This window comes from Euprymna scolopes, unplaced genomic scaffold (genome assembly GCF_053919585.1).
Source record: "Euprymna scolopes isolate OS-2025 unplaced genomic scaffold, ASM5391958v1 sca391, whole genome shotgun sequence".
In the NCBI taxonomy this organism is placed as follows: Eukaryota; Metazoa; Mollusca; class Cephalopoda; order Sepiida; family Sepiolidae; genus Euprymna; species Euprymna scolopes.
Genome location: NW_027633426.1, coordinates 1 through 10000, shown reverse-complemented (window position 1 = coordinate 10000; position 10000 = coordinate 1). Strand labels below are relative to the sequence as shown.

The 10000-nt window shown below is 58.0% G+C and overlaps 2 non-coding genes and 1 pseudogene across 2 annotated transcripts in view; all 3 read right to left on the bottom strand.

The window, feature by feature from the left end:
- The window catches only part of LOC145274672 (large subunit ribosomal RNA), a 5724-nt gene extending 3936 nt beyond the window's left edge, over positions 1 to 1788 (bottom strand). The window contains exon 1 of the ribosomal RNA XR_013866875.1: positions 1 to 1788. This exon is cut by the window's left edge and continues 3936 nt beyond it. This is a non-coding gene — a ribosomal RNA (large subunit ribosomal RNA).
- A 593-nt stretch (positions 1789 to 2381) lies between these two features.
- Positions 2382 to 2539, bottom strand: LOC145274668 (5.8S ribosomal RNA). Its single transcript, XR_013866873.1, has one exon. It is a non-coding gene; the product is annotated as a 5.8S ribosomal RNA (ribosomal RNA).
- A 398-nt stretch (positions 2540 to 2937) lies between these two features.
- Positions 2938 to 5308, bottom strand: LOC145274676 (small subunit ribosomal RNA; annotated as a pseudogene).
- Positions 5309 to 10000: the final 4692 nt, after the last annotated feature.

The window sequence follows — 10000 nt, the reverse complement described above, 5'->3', positions numbered from 1 at the left end:
AGGAGGATATGGAAGCTGGCGCCCGGCAATTCCCCTTTTTGGATGATGCGCCGGTCCCCTCTCGGGGAGGAGGGAAAAACAACCGCACGTCAGCCACGAGCCTTCCCTCTCCTATCTCTCTCGGGAAGAGAGAAAAAAGGAAAAGTTGCGGGCACCGCAGCAGCGACGGCGGAAGGCCGAAAACGCCGCGCCGGCGGGATCGGGCACGGCTCGGAGGCGGGTGAGGCGAGGAGAAGACGACGGCACGAGACCGACGACACCCCCCGACGACCCCCGGACGACTTTGCCACGACACCTCTCCCGATCGACGCCCTCCTACACGCTCTCTCGCTTTCGCTTCGCCTTCGGGGTTAGTCAGAGGTGGCCCCTACGACTCGCGAACGGCCAGGACTCCTCGGTCCGTGTTTCAAGACGGGTCGGGTGGGTTGCCGATGCACGTCGCTGACCCGGGGTGGCGGGCGGCTCGAGTAAAAAAGCGTCGCCGAGCGACCTCTCCGGAAACGGAAACGGGCGCGGGCGGGGTTGCCCCCGACAAGAACCCGAAACGTCGGCGAGGTGCGTGACGGCGAGGCCGCGCCAGTCCTATCCCGCCTCTCATCGCGCACGCGCCCGAGACGGTGGGGCGCCTAAGGAGCGACACACAGAGTGCGTCGCCCGCACGCGACTTCCGGCGGGATCAAAACGGACCGGCTCGCCACGTGTAACGGATCGTGTCAGATTTCCTCCGTTCCCGGCAGAAAGGGGCAGTTACGTTCGCGGGCCCGACGGCCGGTGGCCCCCGACTTCACAAGGTGGGAAGACGGGGGTTTTCAGGGTGATGAAACGCCTGCCGCCTACGGAAAAAAACCCGCGTGTTCGACCTGCACGCCGGGAACGGGTCGCGACGACGGACCGGAGGGGAAGTGCGTCCGGTGCCGGCCGCGCGGAGGTCGCGCCGAAGCGCCCGCGCCATGATTACGCCGAGCGATGATGAAGGGGACGGGTGCAGCGGAGTCGCGCGCGGAGGGAGCAGGAGGAAAGAAGAAGCGGCGGCGACGGATGCGGCGGGTTAGGGCCCGGCGGCAGCAGCGATCGAGAGGACGAGTCCCCTCCGTCGCAGCCAACCGACGCAGCCACCTACCGACGCCGCGGTCGTCACCACGTTTCCCTTCCCGCTATCCACGCGGCCCGTCTCCTTCGTCGGCGACGCGGGCACAAAAGCTGGAACCGCGGGGAACGAGTCCCCCGCGGACACGACGAACGACGACCTGTGCCGCGACGGCCTCTCTTTCAAGAACACACATCGAGTTTGGGCTCGAGCCTAGGCAGCACCGGACTGAGTCCCCCCGCGATCGCGGTGAGCGGTCCCACCCGTTTACCCCTGGGCGGTTTCACGTTCTCTTGAACTCTCTCTCCAAAGTTCTTTTCAACTTTCCCTCACGGTACTTGTCGACTATCGGACTCGTCCCGGTATTTAGCCTTGGATGGAGCTTACCACCCGATTTGGGCTGCGTTCCCAAGCAACCCGACTCTCGGATCGAAGGCCGTCGCTCGCCGTCCGCACCGAATGGGCCTGGCACCCGCCGCGGGCGGCCCCGATCGAGGGAACTCCGAACTATGCGAGACGAAAACGAACGGCTGCCTTCGACCCATGCGCCACACGTCCCGAAGCCTTTAACTTGCGACGGGATTCGGCGTTGGGCTTCTCCCGGTTCACTCGCCGTTACTAAGGGAATCCCGGTTGGTTTCTTTTCCTCCGCTTAGCGATATGCTTAAGTTCAGCGGGTCGTCTCGTCCGAGCCGAGGGCGGCGGTTTTTAGTAGAGTGTGGTGTTTGGAGGAGAGGAATCTCGATCGGTACCCTCCGTGTGACGACGGCTGGCCGATATAGCGCCCGTCCGACCGAAAATGAAGAAGCCAACAATTAAAAAAAAGCGTGGGTCCTCCCCATCCGACGTTGCGTTGCCTACGACGCGGCCACCTTTTTACGGTGCGACGGCCGTGCTCGTCGCGCTGCTCGAGGCGTCGCTGAGAGACACCTTCATGAGGCAGAGAGCGAGACGAGCAGGCGGCGCTTACGTCGGCAGTCGGTTAGGTCGGTACTTTTTTTTTGGTCTCCCTTCGGCTGCTTTCGGACAGACTCCTCCTGCTCCTCCTCCACAGTGTTTCTTCACGCGGTCGAAAAGGGAAAAGACTCCGCGGTCTGCCAGCGGGAGACGAAGGAGGAGGCCGGAGAGGGTTTTAAAAAAAAAAAAGACATTGAAAGGAGTCAATTCTTTTTTTATTTTTCTTCCCCCTCGTCACTCGCTCCTGCGACGTCCCGGTTACCACCGTGCCGAGGACCGGGCGGGCACGGGGACGGCAAGATGTCGTTTCGTTAACGGAGAAAGACATGTAACGTTCCGCCTCTCGACCGGACGTGGCCCCGAGACAAGGGATCTCGGGGCCGCAATGTGCGTTCGAGGTGTCGATGTTCACTGAGTCCTGCAATTCGCATCAGTTATCGCGGCTGGCCGCGCTCTTCATCGACGGACGAGCCGAGTGATCCCCCGTCCAGGGTTCAGCACTTGGTTTTTTTATATTAGTTTTTGTTTATATAGATTTAGTAGTGTGCGAGGAGGTCTGTGCGAGGAGGCGTGACGGCATTGCAATGTCGCGAGTAGTTTGTTTTTTTAGCTAGCGGCGGTGGCACAGCGGCTGCAAAAAAACAAAAAAAACGATAAAGCGGCGACAAGGCAAAGAAGAAGCGGCCATCACTTGCGGTGGGCGAAAAAACAAACAGGTGGTAAGACGCGGAAGCAAGCAAGAAGAGCTGGGGCTTTAAAAACCTCCGCGTCACCACAAATCTATCTCTCGCTCCGCCTTTTATAGGTTTGTTTGCGCGCATTCGAGGCGTTGACGCCGACAGACAGAGGAGGTAGGCCGGAAAACAACAAACCAGTCTCGAACGGGAAAACGGTAATGATCCTTCCGCAGGTTCACCTACGGAAACCTTGTTACGACTTTTACTTCCTCTAAACGATCGGGTTCGGTCGTCTTCTCCAGGCATCGAACGCCGAGGCGTAGATGCACGAGTGTCGTGACGGACACGTCGCGCACTGCCCGGCGGCGTCGTCGGCCAGATCCGAGGACCTCACCGGACCGTTCGATCGGTAGTAGCGACGGGCGGTGTGTACAAAGGGCAGGGACGTGATCGACGCGGGCTGTTGACCCGCGCCTACCGGGAATTCCTCGTTCACGGGGTTGGTTACAGGCCCCGATCCCTATCACGGGAGGTGGTTCAGAGGTTTCCCAACCCTCTCGGGCCGGGGCGAAGTCCCCGCTGATACCTCCAGTGTAGCGCGCGTGCGGCCCCGGACATCTAAGGGCATCACAGACCTGTTATCGCTCCGCCTCGTGTGGCTTTCTGCCACCCGTCCCTCTAAGAAGTGCGTGAGAAAACCGACCCGGACCCGAGCGCCACGGAGGACGCCGAGCCCGCCGTAAAAATCACTGACATCGGCGCACTAGTTAGCAGGCCGGAGTCTCGTTCGTTATCGGAATCAACCAGACGGATCGCTCCACCAACTAAGAACGGCCATGCACCACCACCCACCGAATCGAGAAAGAGCTATCGATCTGTCAATCCTACCGGTGTCCGGACCGGGTGAGTTTTCCCGTGTTGAGTCAAATTAAGCCGCAGGCTCCACTCCTGGTGGTGCCCTTCCGTCAATTCCTTTAAGTTTCAGCTTTGCAACCATACTCCCCCCGGAACCGAACTCTGGTTTCCCGCAGGCTACCCGCCGGGTCATGGAAGCGAACGCCGGCGGATCGCCGGTCGGCATCGTTTACGGTCGGAACTACGACGGTATCTGATCGTCTTCGAACCTCCGACTTTCGCTCTTGATCGAGGAAAACGTGCTTGCCACACGCCATCGCTGCAGTTCGTCTTGCGACGATCCAAGAATTTCACCTCTAACGTCGCAATACGAGTGGCCCCGACCGCTCCCTTCGATCATTGCCTCGCCGTAGACGGAGACCGACAGACGTAGACGAGGCCCTCTTCCATCATTCCATGCTTATCGTATGCAAGCTTGAACAGCCCGCTCTGAGCACTCTAATTTTTTCAAAGTGAACGTACCGGCCGCCGCGGACACTCGGTTAAGAGCACCCTTGGAGGAGAAACCGCCGACCGCAACACGCGCGCAGACAAGACACGAAGCAGGGACTCGGAGCGGACCGGGGGGTTCAAAAAAAAAGAGGAACGCGCGGAAAGGGAGAGGGAGAGAAGCGCGGGGGTCAGAGTGCGGGGATGCGAATGAACGCACCCAAACACACACACGTAGCACCCCCCCGTTAGACTACTCCCGGAACCGAACCGACGACCACTTGTTTTTTTTTTCCCGGATCCCGATCACGACCTCCTCGTCCACCTCGCCGGCAGGACCGCGTGGCGGGTATGCTAGCGGTTGACACCGGCGGAAAGGGCCGGGAATGCGAACGGACGACCAAAGTCAACGACGGACGATGGCGCCGCCGCCCCGGGGCCGCTTGCGCGACCACGAACCCGAGTTCGGACTACGAGCTTTTTAACCGCAACAACTTTAATATACGCTACCGGAGCTGGAATTACCGCGGCTGCTGGCACCAGACTTGCCCTCCGGTTGGTCCTCGTTAACGGATTTGAAGTGTACTCATTCCGATCGCGGGGCCTCGACAGAGTCCCGCGTCGTTATTTTTCGTCACTACCTCCCCGTGCCGGGAGTGGGTAATTTGCGCGCCTGCTGCCTTCCTTGGATGTGGTAGCCGTTTCGCATGCTCCCTCTCCGGAATCGAACCCCGATTCCCCGTTACCCGTAGTAACCACGGTAGGCACTTAACCGACCGTCGACAGTTGATAGGGCGGACCCTCGAGAGACCCGTCGCCGGGCGTGAAAGCTCGTGCGATCGACCAGTGAGTTATCCAGAGTCACCAAAGCGGAGCGCGCCGCCCTATGAGCCCCGCCACCGAACGGACCCGCGAGCGGGAACGCCGACGACGGGAGGACGGAATGACGCGCATCGGTCTCAGTCTAATATGTAGCGCCGCGACCCGGAACGGCCGACGCGGGTGCCAGCGCGCGAGGCGTGGCGACGACGGCGCGCCGACCGATCGCGGCCTGTGTCACATGTATTAGCTCTAGAATTGCCACAGTTATCCATCGCCTCCGAGGAGGAATACGGTCCCGAGGATTAGGTCCGGTTCCTGAGCCATTCGCGGTTTCGCCCGTTCTAATGCGTGGCGTGAACTTACACTTGCATGGCTTAAGCTTTGAGACAAGCATATGACTACTGGCAGGATCAACCAGGTATCGTTGGAATTTGGGACTTTGTTTCGACAGAACGACAGACCGACCGACCGACCGACCGACATAAGACAGACAACTACAACGACGGGCACGTGTTTATTTATTTTTCGAGGGGGTTCGCCGTCAGAAGAAGCGCGCTGCCCGCGCTGATGGCCTCTTTTTTGTTTCTCCCCTGACTTGGACCGAGACCGAGACTCAAAGAACGAAAGCGACCAACGTCGACAACAACAACGACAACGGCACCCTTGACAGCGATACATACGACAAACGACAAGCAGCACGACGGCAGTGCACACGGACATCGAGGGTCAAGGTGCAGACTGAACTCGCCGAGGTCGTCGTCATCGTGGTCGCCATCGATTCCGTCTCGTCGTCGTCGTCGTCAACGTCCACGTCACAGCCGGCCGAGAAGAGAGAACAGACGACAGCGTCGACAACAACAACATCGACAACGGCACCCTTGACAGCGATACATACGACAAACGACAAACAGCACGACGGCAGTGCACACGGACATCGGAGGTCAAGGTGCAGACTGGAATCGTCGAGGTCGTCGTCATCGTGGTCGCCATCGATGCCGTCTCGTCGTCGTCGTCGTCGTCTTCGTCGTCGTCGTCGTCATCAACGTACCAACCGACCGAGACGAGAGAGCAAGCAACAACGTCGACAACAACAACGACAACGGCACCCTTGACAGCGATACATACGACAAACGACAAACAGCACGACGGCAGTGCACACGGACATCGGAGGTCAAGGTGCAGACTGAACTCGTCGAGGTCGTCGTCATCGTGGTCGCCATCGATGCCGTCTCGTCGTCGTCGTCGTCTCCGTCGTCGTCGTCGTCGTCGCCAACGTCAACGTCAACATCACAGCCGTCATCGGGGAGGAGCTGGACCAGGGCAGCGGCGGCGTAAATTTCCCGTCACCTTCGTCGTCGCCTTCGTCGACCGACCGACCGACCGGCGTCGTGTTCGTGCTCGGAAAACCGAGGAGAGACAACGTGCACATGGCGCGTTCTCGCAAGCGGCTCCTCGGTCCGATTTTTTTGGGCGGCTTTTTCGAGCTTTTTTTTTTTTTTCTCACCCTTTCGTCCGTGCGACGGCGAACGTTAGGGGAAAAAAAAAAAAAAAAAAAAAAACGACAACAACGCGGCGGACCGGGCGAACAACATCGTCGACACACACGACATTGACGACCGGTCCCCCTTTTCACAATCGCATCGAGATAAAAACGAACGAGTCCGATTCGAGCACCGAGTCGCGAGCGGGAGGACTGTCGGTGCAAGTATCGATCACTGACGTGAGCGCTTCGCCGGACAGAGGATGGCTCATCCGGCAGCCGTGCAAATCGACGGTATGGGAAGAACGAACAAGAAGAGCAACGACTTGATCGGCGGCTTGGGAACTGCGGACGGTGAAAACGGGTTAATCGACTGCGACCACGACTGCTCGATCGATCTTCTTTGGCGCTAACAAAGGTGGAGGTGGCGCAAGAAGGGACTAGCGCTATCACCGTCCACGTATCAGAAGATGCGGCGGCAGACGTCGACGCTTATGCGTTGTCGGACGAGAAGTCGCTGCAGCACGTGTACCGCGAGCGGGACGTCCAAGGTTTTGCCAGACGGAAAGAAATCGGGTGTCAGCGAACGTTCACACGGCTGTGAGATCGGACGCTGACAGGAGTAGGAGGCGGCAGGCAGGCGGCGGTTACGGCGGCGGCGCCTGCTGCTGCTCATCCTCCTGTTTGCTGCGGCGACTTCCAGGACGGGAGAGCATCGAACAACGTACGTATGGTTACAAGGGGATCAGGATCTACATAGTGCATCCCCCGCGGCTATTTTTGTTTGTTTGTTCGCTCGTTCGTTAATTCGTTCGTTCGTTCGTTCGTTCGTTACAATGTACGTTTTTCCGTTCGACGGCGGCAGAGAGCGGCGGCGTTTCTCCCTAATCCGGAGGATTTATCGGTCGCACAGCGATGGGTCGTTCGGCCGATCATCGAAAGATTCGCAGGTAGTGGTTGAATGGCAGAACGGCAGCAACAACAGCGGCGGCTGAGAGCGGCGAACGCTGAGGCGGAAGCAGAAGCTGCAGCAAACGTATCGGCTAAACATGGTGGACATAGATATGGCTGACGACGCGGGTACCACGACGACTATGGAACCAGGAAAAGGAGCCGTTAGTTGTTCCAACATATCGTTCGACACGTCGAGCAGCCCTAGGTCCACGGAGAAGCACACACACGTACCACGTATTATAACCTAACGACGATGAGCGGGCGCACGGTTGGCAGGAACGAAGGCGGCGGATCAAAACAAGTTGGAGCGCGGCGACAGCGATAACGGTGACAGCCCTAGGCGGCGGAGATGCCACTTTCTGACGCCTTTGCGACAAGCCCGTAGAGACGTTCCGGACCACCACGAGGCAAAGAGTCGCTGCTCCGACGAACCGACACACCAAAGTGTGCTTCCTACCGAACATGTTTTATAAAACTTTCAAACTGGAAAACCCCAGAAATGGTGTTGGTATTCGTCCAGACCCACCTCCGACACCTGAAAATGGTGGTCAAAAAAAACGTCGATTATACGAAGCGACATTTCTGGTCGGCGATTTTCCAGTTTTACGCCTACTGCCACATGGGGATGTCGGTAGGCGTCGCAAAGTGCCTTCTCGACGCCTAGGCACACCAGGACTTTGTCATTTTTTTCCCCCTCGACATTCCTGGTCCGGTCTATTCCGATTTTACACCTACCGCCATGTGGGGGTGGCAGTAGGCGTCGAAAAGTGCCTTCTCGACCGCTAGCGACACCACTACTTTATCGAGCTCTGGAGGCCCGCACACCGACCCGGGGGCCGCGGAGTCGACCCCGGGGGCCTCCTGGCGTCGCCGCCGCTCACTTGGACGCCTTCCGCAACCTGTGGTCCCGCTCGGGGCCGCCGGGAGCCTCGCCGACCTGACCGGTGTCGGTAGGCGTCTGGAAGCGCCCGGCCGACCTGGACGAGGTCCCCCTGGCCCCCGGGGGACACCCCTTAGTTGGATGGGGGTGCTGTCCCGGGCACACATGCAACCCGCGGCCGCCTACCGACAGCCCCCTTCGCTCGATCGCTACTCCTTTCCAACATATGTCGGAGAAGCCGGGCGGTTGTGAAACCCCAGAAATGGTGTTGGTATTCGTCCAGACCCACCTCCGACACCTGAAAATGGTGGTCAAAAAAAACGTCGATTATACGAAGCGACATTTCTGGTCGGCGATTTTCCAGTTTTGCGCCTACCGCCATGTGGGGGTGGCAGTAGGCGTCGAAAAGTGCCTTCTCGACCGCTAGCGACACCACTACTTTATCGAGCTCTGGAGGCCCGCACACCGACCCGGGGGCCGCGGAGTCGACCCCGGGGGCCTCCTGGCGTCGCCGCCGCTCACTTGGACGCCTTCCGCAACCTGTGGTCCCGCTCGGGGCCGCCGGGAGCCTCGCCGACCTGACCGGTGTCGGTAGGCGTCAGTCAAACTTGCTTAAGAGGCAAAGCCTCCTCACACCTTAAGAGAGTCACAGTTAGTCCCGCCGTTTACCCGTGGTCGTCGTCGGGGGTGCCGGTCGGTGTGTTTCGGCGTGTTTCTTTCTTACTTTAGCTCGCTCCTATAAGCTAACTCAGCAGCCCTGCTAAAATCAATTTATCATTATTTTCAATCTATCGAAAATCTTAATTTATTATTATTTTCCAACTATCGAAAATCTTAATAGAGTTGGGGTTTTTTGTTTGTTTTTTTTTTTAAATTCCATTGTAACAACAGACAGCCAGCCAGCAGCATGTGGTGTCGGTAGGCGTCTGGAAGCGCTTGAGGAGGCAGAGGAGTTGGCAAGCTCGCTAAACTGCCCGCTGGTGTGGTGGTGTCGGTAGAGGCGTCTTGAATATACCCGGTCGCTCGATCGACGACGACGACGGCTAGGTGGCCGAGGAGGAGGACTACCTACCTACCTAGCCGAATAGCCGTGGTAGTCGTCAGTCAAACTTGCTTAAGAGGCGGCAAAGTCCCGCCGTTTACCCGTGGTCGTCGTCGGGGGTGCCGGTCGGTGTGTTTCGGCGTGTTTCTTTCTTACTTTAGCTCGCTCCTATAAGCTAACTCAGCAGCCCTGCTAAAATCAATTTATCATTATTTTCAATCTATCGAAAATCTTAATTTATTATTATTTTCCAACTATCGAAAATCTTAATAGAGTTGGGGTTTTTTGTTTGTTTTTTTTTTTAAATTCCATTGTAACAACAGACAGCCAGCCAGCAGCATGTGGTGTCGGTAGGCGTCTGGAAGCGCTTGAGGAGGCAGAGGAGTTGGCAAGCTCGCTAAACTGCCCGCTGGTGTGGTGGTGTCGGTAGAGGCGTCTTGAATATACCCGGTCGCTCGATCGACGACGACGGCTAGGTGGCCGAGGAGGAGGACTACCTACCTACCTACCTAGCCGAATAGCCGTGGTAGTCGTCAGTCAAACTTGCTTAAGAGGCGGCAAAGTCCCGCCGTTTACCCGTGGTCGTCGTCGGGGGTGCCGGTCGGTGTGTTTCGGCGTGTTTCTTTCTTACTTTAGCTCGCTCCTATAAGCTAACTCAGCAGCCCTGCTAAAATCAATTTATCATTATTTTCAATCTATCGAAAATCTTAATAAATGAGATTTGGTTTTCATGTGAATGTTATCATCTATAAGTTTA